The sequence below is a fragment of the Tyto alba genome, unplaced genomic scaffold, assembly GCF_018691265.1.
Source record: "Tyto alba isolate M040663 unplaced genomic scaffold, T.alba_DEE_v4.0 Super-Scaffold_22, whole genome shotgun sequence".
NCBI classification, from domain to species: domain Eukaryota; kingdom Metazoa; phylum Chordata; class Aves; order Strigiformes; family Tytonidae; genus Tyto; species Tyto alba.
Genome location: NW_024881296.1, coordinates 40743062 through 40756805, shown reverse-complemented (window position 1 = coordinate 40756805; position 13744 = coordinate 40743062). Strand labels below are relative to the sequence as shown.

The window sequence follows — 13744 nt, the reverse complement described above, 5'->3', positions numbered from 1 at the left end:
AAGAAAATGAAAGAATGAAAGAAAAAAAAGAGATGGGAAACATGAAATCTGGGACAGGGGTGCGAGGAAAGGGACTTTCTTCTTGTTCATTTACAAACGTTCTGCTGAGAAGGGAAAAAAATCTCCACTGAAATCTGGGAAGATTTCACATACCAATTTACAAGTGCTGCCAAGATAGCCCTACAGACTTCATTTACACATTGATGAAGAAACAGTTAAAATGACAAGTCAGATGCAAAAAAAAAAATAGTTCAAAGTATTAATTCTGAAAAAAAAAAAAAAAAAAAGAATAAACCAGGATATGGTATAGATATGTACTGGAAGTTTCAGAAAAATAATGGTTTGGGGTTTTCTTTTTCCTAGGAATGATATGAATAGAAAACGAGTGAATTATCAGTTTCTTGATTTTTGTTTGGTTTTTGTTCCCTTTATCTTTGCTGGCAAGAGCAGCACACGGGGAAGGAGAATTCGATGCAAAGTGAATGACTGACTAAAAGGGCTTTTTCTTTCACTTGCCCTCTCCAACTTTGTCACAGTGTCTAGACAATCTGAGTATAAAGACTCCTTGATTGTAGCCTCTTGTAAAATGTGACAGAGGGTGTTACATGCATGCATCTTTTCAAGCCAAGTCCCTGAAAGTTGTCTGTTCCTGGCTCAAACAAACCAGCATCACGGGGAGTTGGCTAAATGTGAGAGAATACATGTATGCATGTACATGCTTAAAGTGATTTCAGCTAACTCAGGGGTTTCATAGACAATAAATATAAACTCCATTCAGCACTGGCCTTTGTGTCAATGAATGGATTTCAAAAACTAATCTCCTTCAGTATCACATAGCAGGCTTTTAATATCGGAAAGTCTCATCTCCCTGCATGTCAGCATTTGGAGCTGTGGAAGGCTGGAGTTATTCAGCCAGCTCTGAGCTCACCAAACAAAATCTGGAGCTGTTTTACACTGAACTCTCTAGAGGCAAGCACACAACGTTGTTCATCCACCATGCCGCGCAACTTCCAGTAAAGGAACAAGATTTTATTAATTTCTGTTAGGAAACGCAGCATTTTTCAGATGTGTGAGTTATGGGTCATGCAGCATTATCATAATTTGACACTGGTATTGTTAAAAGGTATGTAACTAGCCTAATTACAACGAACTTTTCTAATGCAAGCAAGTTGAATTTGTTTATTTTAAAGTTGTGTTTTTATGGGCAATATAAAACATGTGTTTTCATGAAAACATAAAACATTTACATGGTTTTTGAGACTTCCTTAGGGACAAATGAAAATAACCATTATGTTATTTGTCTCCTTTCTTGTTCTTGTTATATTTCTTGGACTCCAACATTTAGACCGCAAGCAATCCAACATCAGCCTAACCAGAATAGTAGTTTCCTCCCACATGGTAGAAACATTATTTGACAAAGATATAAAATTAATTACATAATTATTAATTATTTATGTAGTCATAGCACCTTCATCACTTTCATTTAGGAAACAGATGAGGGCTAAGGAGATGTTATTAACACTATTATTATTATTATTATCGTAAATCACTCTCCTTCAGTTTTTCTGTTGGTTCTCGATACAAAATGGAAGCCCAGACTGAAACACCCACCAAAGCCAGACATCCACTCCGTTAACAGAAACAAAAGCAGTCCTCTCTTAGCTAATCAAGGCCTAGGGAAAGCCCAGCAGTATCAGGAAAAGGCAATTTTTCATACTTCTGTTTCAAAAGTAAAACCTCCAACACGTGCTATTTGAAAAGCAAAACCTATTGGTAAGTCTTGCTTAGTCTAGCTTCTGCTGTTGTCGGCTATCAGGAAAAGGTGGATGGGAGGGAAGGTGGTGTAAATTTACTCCCTCAGAGCATCAGAAGTTTCCCGTAAGATTTTGCAACTTGCAGCTGAAACTCTGAATTACAGTACCTCTCCAGAACCGGCTTTTTTGAGTGTTGTAGGAGAAAGTGCGTCCTTAGAATGTTTCAGAGAGGGGCACAGGGACATGGAGGGAAACTCCCGCCCATTCTGCACCCTCCCATCGGTGCCCTGGCCGCTGTCCTCCAAGCCCTTGCCTAGGAAAGGAGACCGCCACGGGAGAGAGCTCCAACCTGCTGAAGAGACGGGGGGCAGGTTCAGACCCAGCAGGGCACATTCTCCTTCCTCTTGGATTTCCCTGGAGTTAAATTGGGCGATATATTTTTAGGAGAACTTCTTTCGGTGAAAGGCATGAAAGGGAGAGGCTGGATGACTGGTAACTGTCAGCTGCCTTTTTCTGACCAAATCTTACAAATCTTGTCTGGAAAGCACCAGCAGGAAAGCTGAGTTAAGAAACAGTTATGTAAAAAGGGAATCAGAAGAACAAAATCCTTGGCTTTTATTCAGTCTCTGTGGTGAACGTGCTTGTTAATCAGAAAAAGGGTTGCATCTAGGATGGCTGTGAAAAATATATTCTCTACGGGATATCTTCTTGGCTTTTTATGCTTTGCTGAAAGCACCACAGAAGTATCAGTCTGTGACATCAAATAAGACAAATTTCACGAGATACAGTAGGATTTAATATTCAAAATACCACATTCCTGAGTTACCGTGAAGATGCAAGAAGGACAGAAAAGGCCTTCCAAGAATAAGGACTACAAGAAGTTTTAAAAGAGACTTAAGTTTTCTGTGGAATGCCTCCTGCAGGCTAGATAGGGGGAATAATCAACACAGAAGTCTACCCTGAAGTTGAAATGTCTTACTTTCCATGCCACCATTAGAAGCTCCCTAGAGAGAAACTGATGTAGAACATATTTTGAAACAGAAGCCTGAGACACATTAAAATCCCCAATTTTCAGAAAAGTCTTGCTCACCCACTTCGACTATTCCAAGTCATTAAGAAGGCATTCCAAGTCAGGCAACGAATAGGCACTTAAAACTAGTCCTATGTAGGTCAGTAATTCTCATGCTGTCTGCTTGCTGACCTCTCAATCACTTACATCTATGCTGATGGGAGCATTTTGGATTTCCAGAAATAATTCTGTGTCAGTTTCAAGCCGTCTCAAATTAAACAGATTGAATAAAACAGCAACATTTGTTGCATTATTTTTGTTTTTATCTATTAACTCTGGGACCCTTTAGAGGACTGTCTTCGTCCCAGCTTGACCAGTAATCCCACAATTTCTAGGAATCATAAAGCAGGTCAGACAGATACAACAAATACCTTAAAATAATTCAGACTCTTGGGTGTTCTTCATTATTTCTCAGGCTTGTGGGTTGCGGGCTACTATATATATACATATAATTTTCATACTAATGGCCCAATTTAGAAAGAATACAATTTGACTGCAATGTGATAGATCTGGTTCAGCACTGAAAGAGGCTGGAGACTGGGGATTTGTGTAGAATGTCTGCAAATCTACATGTGCTCCACGCCTGTCATACTGCATTAAAAAATGTAAATCAGAGAAGACGCAGTACTACCACTGGATGTCCTGTGACTATTAAAGATAGGCAGAAAATCTCACATACGCATTGTGGTATTCTTGAACAAAAGGCCAGAAACACCAGGGCAAAACTTCAAGTCAAGTATGTATCGGGATCAATGACTCCATTGAAACAAGAGTTTTCATGAGAAAAACAGCACTGAAAAATGCCTGGGCTGCATTCATTTGATTTTTGAAGAGAGCCCTTTAACGATTCACTCTCAGATTCTGCTTTTGTGGGCCGAGCAGAAAAATCCCAGCAGTTTAATTGCTTGTTTGCCTGCAGCAGATTAAAGTCAGGCCACTGCCCAGTGCCAGTGGACACCCACGGCCGGAGGAGGAGGAAGAGCAATCTTAGATGAGCTCCCGCGGCCATGCTGCTCTGGCTTAAAGCAAATGCCTTTTACAGTGCTGGAGTGCTCTTACTATTGTTTCTTGTCGGCATCGAGTTGCTTCGGAAGTCTTCTACAGTGGTGGCAGAAGGGATTCAGGAGGAGGAGCAGCTCGTGCTGCCACGAGAAGAGCAGACCCTGCAAGGCGCTTTGAAGTGCCGTCCTTTGCCTGGCTGTTCCCCCCCATTTACTGAGTGACTGGGGACGCAGCCCTAGAGATGACAGCTTCCTGACACTGCAGACAATGTTTAAGTTGTAACACATGTCTGCAAAGTATAGCACTGCGCTTGCCTTCCTTCTTTTTCCCCTTCGGGACCTGAACTGAAAGTCACTCATGAAAGATGGAAGATTTGGGCTTCTTCTTGCCTGTTTAATTCCAGCCAGCTTTGGGCACCGGGACCGGAGGAGGGAAGGCGCGTGTGGAAGGATTTCACTGAGCTGCAACCAGACCCTTGGCTCCTGCCAGAGACTGTGAGCACAGGTGGTCCGTGGGGCAGGGCGGGTGGCCACCGAATGCCGGGATGAAAGAACGATGAATGCCTTGACAAACAGACGCGTCGTCCTGCCGGTGGGGTATGGTCCCTCTCTGGCAAGAGATTTATTACAATCTAGACACTCTATTTATTATCTGTATATCGGTACAGTCTATTTATTACAAGCCAGAGAGGAAAAAGGAAGTCAGCGTTCCACCCGGGCAGGAGGGACAAAAATTGTGTCCAAGTGCGGTGCCTGTCTGAGGACAGTGGTGGTGGCGGGGAGGTCACCCGGCAAGGGCACAAGAAGACACACAGCCAGTGTGGCTGTTCAAGCAGCTGTCACCAAAAGCCCCCCAGTGCAGCCGGTGCAAGGAGAGACAGACAAACCCTCTGGACTGCCCACAAAAGGACACGTCGCCACCCTTTCATTTTTCTGCAGCTTCTTTGTGCCAGCTGAGTCTGTGAATGTTACGGCCTCATCTTTTTAAAAAGCCAGTGAATTCTTTTCCTCTCTCTGTGATACATCCCTCTCAACGAAAGCAAACCAGAACAAAATGTAAGAACTGACTAAAGCAGAGACTCGCTCTGAAATCTCTTAAAGTAACAGTAACCGAGTTACGCCTCGTGCTGTCTCAGGGCTTTTATTACTTTAAGAAAAGATGCCCCAGAAAAACGCAGCACAGGAAGATCAGTTCTGAGGAGTGGTTCTTCTGTGGTTTTTTTTTTTTTTTTCTTTTCCCACCAACATCCAAACTTTGCTTGTAATCTAAAAGGAAGAAGCTTACACCTAGCTAACTTGAGAAAGAAGGCCTGCAGGTTTTACGTTCGTAAACAAAGAACAAGTCAGACTCAAAACTGCACTTAAGATTTCTTTTCGTGTGTGCTCAAAATCAGTTAAAGGAAGCTTTGAAATTAACAGCTAAAGGCAGCAGCTACACACAGTAAACACACCGCTTACTCTGCAGTTAAACCCCTCAAAGGGTGGTTCTATCCCTGGTTCTGAGTAACACACAAGAACCCGATGTAAATTCAGTAGTGCGATTTCAAGCTATATTTCTCCTTCATCATGCTGCTTGTGGTAACTCTGTTCACGAGCAGAGAGAAATGGGTGGATGGTCTGCATAAGCATTTTGAGCTAATGCATCTAAATTTTAAAGTATCTTTTAAATATATAAATTAGAAAACCTGTATCAAGAGTACAACTGCTGCAAATACCAGAATCATTTTATCTTGTAAAGAGAAGTGAAACAGTGTCTCCACTGATTTCCTCTTTCTTTTTCCCTGTTAAGAGAACAGAAAGATGATTGCAGGTTGATTCACACTGTTCTGATTTTTTTTTTCTTTCAATTCTTATTTTTAGAATCTACTCAGGATTAATGGGTGTTCATCTGATCCACAGTACGGGAGCGGCATGGAGCAGAATGCGAAATGTGAATCAGGATGGGCAGGGAAGGAAGCGGGGGAAGGGGAGAGGTATAGAAGTTCTGCATGTTTGCTTCTTTGCAATATGTAAAATGCGCAGAGAAAGATTTTCTCTTAAAAAACCCCATTGCTCCCTCCCCACCCCCCTTTGCCTGTGCACAAACAAAACTCACCTCTCCTCCACCTTGTCTGATTTCTGTTCTGTGACTGAAGAATTTGGAGGATGTGATAGCAAGGAAATGGGAGCAAACTGAATCTCAAATCAGGAGATGATTTACTTCGAGACCACTCCAGACACCGCTCCTTCCCGAAGGGGCTTTTGTTTTACCCAGCTTGCTACTGCTAATATTTTAGAAGTGTTATTTAAATTCCTTATTTGTCCAGTTACACTGGGGAAAAAAAAATACGCTCCTGTGGCCAGCTCACAAACAAATCCCAAGTTTTCTCACCGTCTCTGCAGCTGGCTTCAGCTACAACAGCAAAGATGCCTACAGGTAGAGACCCCAGACAAGGTGGCAACCACACGGTGACAAAGGCCAGTGAGCAACCAGAGTGCTGAAGGCACTGACTACATCAGTAACGGGAATGCACAAAAACTCTGCCTACACTTACACACACACAAAAGAAGTGCTACTAGTGAGACCTGTTTTCTCAAACCCAGCTGCTGCCACTGTGGTTTCAGCGTATGGCACTTAGGTAAGTGTGCTGGCTCTGGATGGGGTTAAATTTCTCCCTAGCAGCACGAACCCCGCTGTGCTTTAGATCTGTGACCAAAGCAGTGTTGATAACACACCCAGGTTTTAGCTATTGCTGAGCTGTGCTTGCACAGCATCAAAACTTTCTTTGTTTTTCACTGCCCCCGCAGCGAGTAGGCTGGGGTTGGGCAAGGGGTTGGGAGAGGACGCGGCCAGGACAGATGACTCCAACCGACCAAAGGGATATTCCACACCATACAATGTGTTCAGCGATAAAAGCTGAATTTTTTGAAAGTAGCTGTTGCTCGAAGACTGGCTGAGCATTGGCCTGCCTGTGGGAGGCCATGAGTGCCTTTGCACCACTTGTTTTCTTTTTATTTCCTTTGCTTATTAAACTGGTTTTATCTCAACCCACAAGTTCTCTTGCTTTGGCCCTGCCAATTCTCTCCCCATCCTGCTGAGGAGCAGTGAGCAAGTGACTGGGTGGGGGCCTGGTTGCTGGCCGGGCTCAACCCACCATAGTGAGTAATATGTAAGTGATGTTCTTGATCCGAAAAATAACCTCAGAGGCACACAGGTTAACGAGATAGGCAAGAATTGAGATACTGCCTGCAGATGAATTTGTCAGGATTACAAAGATGACACATTACCATCTAGTCCATTTTTAGCAGAGATTTTGAAATCTGGAAAACAAAAGAGTGGGAGGCTGAGGTGGTAGTGAAAAACACACTGGACAATGGGATGTGGAAGGAGACAGGTCCTCCTACAGAAGAGTGACAGCACTGATGCATACAGTCCAACCATGAGGTCACTAAGACCAGTGATTCTCAACTCTGTTTTGCCAACTACCCTACAAACTGCAGCTCCCCCTATTCTACAATCCTGTGGCTTCCTCTGTGCCACCAGAGATGTCTTCTAGGAAGTCTGTGCTCAATCTCTCCTTCCTTTTAACCCCACACACTCCCTATTGGCAAAAAAATGGGAAATAACCCTAGAAACAGAGAAAACCTACACAAATCTGGATGGGGCAATCAGCAGAGCAGGAGGTCATAGGGGAATTGAGGCAGAATCTGCAAGAATGGGAGGAAAAAGAGAAGCTACTGTTCCCCTCCTTGGCTCCTGCTGAGGACCCACAGCAAAGCCCCTCTGCCTCTAAAGGCAGATCAATACTGCTCAGCTCAGAGTGGGCCTTGCAGCATCACAAAGCCCTACAAGGTTGCCTACATCCCACTGCTACCTCCGGGAACTCTAGAAGGTAGTAAAAGGCCTGCTCCTCTTTGTCTTTCTTTCTCTCTCCCTCTCCTTATGTCTCTTGAAAAGATACCAGCATTCAGGATACCAGCAGCAGCAACAGAGCAACACAGATGTCTTCTCTCCTCAATGTGTTGTCCTCTTTGTCTTTGCATCAGTGTATATGGTTGTAGGACTGATGAGTTTTCATTTTTGGTGATTATTCCCACAGCCTGCCCTGACTCTTAGATGGCTGCACTGCCTTGAATTGGAATGTCACAGTCCGGAGGAGAATGAGACAACAAGAAACATGGGATAACAGCACAGGTGCTTCAAGAGTTGGGACTTGGAGTTTAAAAAAAGGGTGATGGTGGGGAAAATCATGAGGGAAGGACCCTTCTGCTAGCCAGAGAAGGTGGGGTATAAAAAGGGATCAGGTGCCAGCTAAGGGCCGTGAAAAATAGATTCTGCTGGATTAGTGAGCATGTTCCAAAGGAAGCCAGGAGACAGCCACAGGGCCTTCGGACATTGATTGGAATACCTGAGTATCACTAAGCATAAGATCTATTTTTAAGCTTCATGTCTACGTCTGAGGGCAAGCAGAAGAGATAACTTGATTTCATCATGAACCTGAGGTCATTACACATACTGCTCGGGGAGGGATCTGCAAAGGACGGTCACGTGCAGTGACTCTAAGCTACAGGTCCATAACCTGGTCCTTTACTGAAAGCTACTGCAATCCCTCAGCGCAGCGATAGCCGGTCCTGCTTTCATCCTGCATGGCCTAAGCAGGAAGTCATGTTCAAACAGCGGACCGAATGAAAGTTGTGGATGTTTAGGCGAGGTGGCAGGGAAGAAAATCCTTTCTAACGGCAAAGATGGCAAAACAACCTGGACTAGATTGCCTAAGGCAATGTGAAGGCTAGACAAGTATCTGGCAGGTACAGCACTGCCTCTGGTCAGGGGGATGGATGAATCTCTTTCAGTCTGGCTTTCTATTACTCAGTGAGTGATCTAAACAGCAGATGCAAACACTTTTTAATAGCCCCTCCCCTCAAGCCAGAGGAACTGTGATTTCTTTATTTCTCTTGCTCCCTCTTTCATTCCTTCTCAAGGTTCATATGCTTAGAAGAAGGAACTGTACTTTAAATCTGGCCTGTGAATGAAGGTACGTTTCCAAAGCCCTAAAAACCTAACTGAAGATCCTGTTAGTCACACAGCACAGGGTGTGGGAGTTTGCCCAAGTGGCCATTTCCTCAACCTAGCAGGCAGGATTACCTACAAAGGTGCTCCCTGACTGGTGATCAGAGAGCGCTGGGACCCATAAACCAGCAGGTGGTCCACAGCCCCGTAGCACACACGTGGCCGAGCAAACACACATCCACTGGGCGCTGTGGCAATGTTCTGCTGGTGGTGTCTGAGCCCCCTCTCACCCCGCCTGCGTGCCCTCCCCAGTTTGGGTCTCCGAGCAGGAGCAGTTGAAAAGCGCTGACCCAAAGTGCCCCGAGGATGGCTCCAACCATCCTCATCAGCAGAATGAAAAGAGCAGTGCGTGAGGAAGAAGCAGTCAACAGAGGTTTCTCTGTTTCTTCGTATTTAAGACACAAAAGAGAAGTGCAGGACTGAATGGTAATCAGGAGCAGGCAGGCAGGCTTGCACTGGAGGTGACGGTTTTGTGATACACCTCGTGGACTACACCACTGTTGACAATTCAGGAGATCCGGAGATCCCATCTAGACTTCTCTGTTTCCTTGCACAAAAAGACAAAAAAATGAAGGCCGCTGAAGTTATGTAGGTGAACAACACAGGGCAGACATCAGATTTGTGTATCGCTGCTGTAAAGGGAAAGTGACCTCTTGACAGGGGAAGAATGCACGCTCTGTCAGCCAGGCTGGCTGTGCGGGTCCGGTTAAATAAGCAACCAAAATCACATTCAGCACAAAACCGTGATACCAATAACAACATCAGGCAAAGCAGAGGCTGTAAGAAGATGACTCTTTTCAGTTGCCTATAGGAGTGTCTGAAAAAATGAGTAAATCCTCTGCCTGCAGAGTAGCAATGCAAAATAACACTCCTTAAAAAAACAACAGCTACATTTAGACCATTAAAATAAACAGTTGCAGCCAATTTAAAAGTCCAAATGGGAGAGCTGACTGGCCCTAAACGTCACAGATGAGGTCTGCCTGAGTGACTGACAACTTGGAAGTAAGTAATCTTGGATACTCATGAATTAAGATACACCCAAGATGTGGCATCATTTGGTATCTGTTACAGACCACTGGAATCACCGCAGAGCGCAAGGTGACAGCCTTCTTCAACAGCTATATACAACAAGTAGGAAAAAAACCCCTTGTGTTATTTATGTCGGAGACCTTATGTCATCAGCACTAAAGCACGCCTATACTTTCCAAAAGGCGACGAACGACAAGTTACCAACTCCTCATTTAAGGGAAGGATCAGCCCTCCTCACCCTGTGAGGCAGAGCTCTTGCCAATCAGCCGGACGAGTCACGTACCGTGCAGGCCTGGCAGCACCAAAGGGAAAGGGGCATTCGGGAGCAGCTCACAGCACGATGGCCACGACGCGAAGAGCTTGTGGGCTGTAGCTAAACCTCACCGCACACGCACAGTGGTCACCCCACCACACACACACAGTGGTCACCCCACCAGACACTGTGGTCACCCCACCCCACCGCACACAGTGGTCACCCCACCACATACACAGAGTGGTCACCCCACCAGACACAGTGGTCACCCCACCACACACGGTGGTCACCTCACTGCACACGGCGGTCACCCCACCACACACCGTGGTCACCCCACCACAGACAGTGGTCACCCCACCACACACAGTGGTCACCCCACCACACACGGTGGTCACCCCACCACACACACACAGTGGCCACCCCACCACACATGGTGGTCACCCCACCACACACACACAGTGGCCACCCCACCACACATGGTGGTCACCCCACCACACACACACAGTGGTCACCCCACCACACACGGTGGTCACCCCACCAGACACTGTGGTCACCCCACCAGACATGGTGGTCACCCCACCCCACCGCACACGGTGGTCACCCCACCACACACGGTGGTCACCCCACCACACACGGTGGTCACCCCACCGCACACAGTGGTCACCCCACCACACATGGTGGTCACCCCACCACACACGGTGGTCACCCCACCGCACACAGTGGCCACCCCACCCCACCACACACAGCAGGAATCTGGTGACCTGCTCCCCGGCCAGGGACAGCAGCAGCAACAGGCAGGAGCTGCGGTGCCAGCACGAGCACAGCTCACCCCTGGCCCTGTGATGTAGCTACACCTGAACTGCCTGTGAGTCACAGGCGGTGCAGCAGAGAAGCCAGACAATCCCCGCTCTAGACTTTGTCTCAGCAGGGAGGAAATGATCGCAAACCAGAAGGCTACTGGTTGTGTAGACTGAAAAGAACCGACACTTTCTGTGCAAATAACTAACATCATCTGCAATCAAATCCAGGCTAGTATAATTATATGTGATGTATGAACATACGCTCTTCATATATACATGAATTAAAATCACAGTGCGTGCTTTCTGAGAGGCAATTTCACAAAACTTTAGCGAATGGGAGTCAAATCAGGTACAGAAAGTTGCTGACATCTGTGAACTGTTTAAGACATTTCCTACGTGTCTACAATGTTATAAACATGAAAAGAAGACTGGGCTAGGTAAAAATGACACACAACGAAAAAACCCAACAGCTGGGTTTACCAGGGAAGTGAAAAAACACATAGAATGCTATATACAAAACCAGCGCATGAAGAGGGAAAGGGGAAGCGATAATAATGAGTAAAAAAACTAAAATAAAGCTTACACAGGGGAAGCAAGAGGATACTAGGAAAAATGAAGGCAGATAGAATCAGTTATATAATTTTTTATTTTTCTAAGCAGATTGTGAAATATGAATCCTGAACAATAAAAGTGGTAGAATTGTTCATAACAACACGACAGCAGCAGAAGTTATTCAAGAAATGTTTCTGATTAGCACACAGGTAAAAGTCTGGACGATTTGTTTATGGTGATGAAATAACTTCCCACCACAGCAGCCCCTGCAGAGGGAACATTAAGTGGCAGATACATGATTGTAGGTGTTGCAGATTAGTTGCTAGAAATAAACTTGGCTCGGAAGGTTTCAGCGAGAGAGCTCTGGAGCTGCTCCTGCTGCATCTAAAGCCACTCTGGGCTGCTGGGGAAGGACCAGGGGCAGGAGGAAGCCTCGTGTTGGGCCACTGTTTAAGAAAGGTAAAAAGTAATTTCAGGCCAGTTGGATCAGTTTCCAGTATTTTGCATAGGATAGAACCAACCAACATAGGACTCAGTTAATAAAATCTTTTAAAAAAAAGCTCCATAATTAAAGTCGATCAACTTGGCTTTAAGGAAAATGGATACTGCCAAGCTAATCTGATGTCATTTCTTGCAAAAATTGCAGGTTCACTTGACAAAGTCACCATTGTGGACAGTACTGAAAATCTAAGTCATTTGACTTGTTCTGTAGAACATCTTTATGAAGAGACTGAATGCTTTGAATCTCGTATGGGGTGTCTCCATCTGTCCATGGAGAGCAGGACTCCACAGGTGGACAGCCCTGCAGGAGGTCAGGCAAAAATCTCTATGTATTTTATACTGAAGTCACTTCTGAGTCCGCAATCAAATGTATTAAAAAAGTTGATATATGAAGGCAGCCAAAGTGCAACTGTAAGTGGGTTCCCACAGGTATTGGTGATCACCCCGTCACTATTTGACAGCCTTCCCAGTGACCCGTATTACAGTTAAGTCGTTATGGTTCGATACAAGACTGGGGACAGCAAAAAACAAACAACGTAAGGACAAACCTGGCGCAGAGAAACTGGGGTCTGTAGAAAGATGGGAGAAGCCAGTTTAGGTGTTAATATGGCCAAGTGCAGAATCACCCTATTAGAATAAATAGTATAGGCTGTACTTACAGGGAGAGAGGGAGAGAGAGGACTCTATCCTCCAAAGCAGGGACTGAATATGAGACCGGGTGTCCTGGGAGGCAATCAGCTCGACATGAATTCCCCACGCAAGGCTGTGGCCAAAAGGGCTGATGCGAGCCTCAGCTGTACAAACAAACGAAAATCAAAAGATGAGTAGGTAGGTTACAGTGACGCTGTACTTGGCTCTCGTTCCTCTGCTCATGAATAGTGTATCAGGTTCTGCTGCTCCATTTTTCAAATAAAGCGTTGGAAAAATTGGAAGACTGTTCAGGGAAGAGAAATTAAAGAACTGAAAACACTGGGTAGCAGAAGGTTTAGTTATAAACAAAAAGCTTAATGGGAATATTTTGTTATTTTGTTCACAGTATAGGAGTATTCATCCAGGGAATAAATTTGATAACAGCGGGCTCTAATCTAGCAAAGGTGGAAAACGCATTGGAACTGGAAACTAACCCAATCCAAACGGTGAAGAGGCAATTTTGGTTTGCTTTTTCAGCAATGATCTGTTACGGGCAATTAACCAGTAACTAACCCTTTCCACCACAGGCTGTGATGTACTGTTCACCTCTGTAGAGTTGTGGAAATAGCCGTGCTTGATTTAAAACGGATACACACCGTGCAGCCTGGGTTTCTGGGCACGAGGCTGTTGGAGAATGGCTCAGAGACAAGGGTCCTGAGCCCACCGAGCAGCTGTATGATCAGAGCCTGCTCTGGCTGCTGATGCTGAGCCTCACTAGGGTTTGCCTGTAGCTGCTCGCAGCTGCTGATACAGGAGGAATGTCAAGGACGCTTCAGCCCTGTGTACCGTGGTGTGTCGAAAACAGGTTAAGGGGAATTAGGAATAGTGGTCTGAGAAACCCAGTGTTATGGTAACGGTGGTCTGAGAAACATTGTGTTACGGTACTGTCGTGTATTGAAAACAAGTCAAGAGGAATCAGAAATAGTGGCATGAGAAACTTAGTGTGATGAGCAGCTTGTGCTGTAAGCTAACTGCAAGTAGGTGGACCGTGAGAATACGACCTTTAGAGCTTAAGCCAATCAGCTAGTGACTAGTAGGCATAATA

The 13744-nt window shown here is 45.3% G+C and overlaps 1 protein-coding gene across 5 annotated transcripts in view; it reads right to left on the bottom strand.

Moving 5' to 3' along the window:
- Positions 1 to 13744, bottom strand: part of FYN (FYN proto-oncogene, Src family tyrosine kinase) — a 149595-nt gene that overhangs the window by 43433 nt on the left and 92418 nt on the right. For 4 of the 5 annotated variants that reach the window (XM_042796062.1, XM_042796061.1, XM_042796064.1 and 1 more), the window contains one exon: positions 12669 to 12803. The exons of the other annotated variant lie outside the window; for it this stretch is intronic. The gene's annotated coding sequence lies outside the window, so the exon portion shown is untranslated. The remainder of the gene's footprint in view (positions 1 to 12668; positions 12804 to 13744) is intronic. 5 annotated transcript variants of the gene reach the window in all.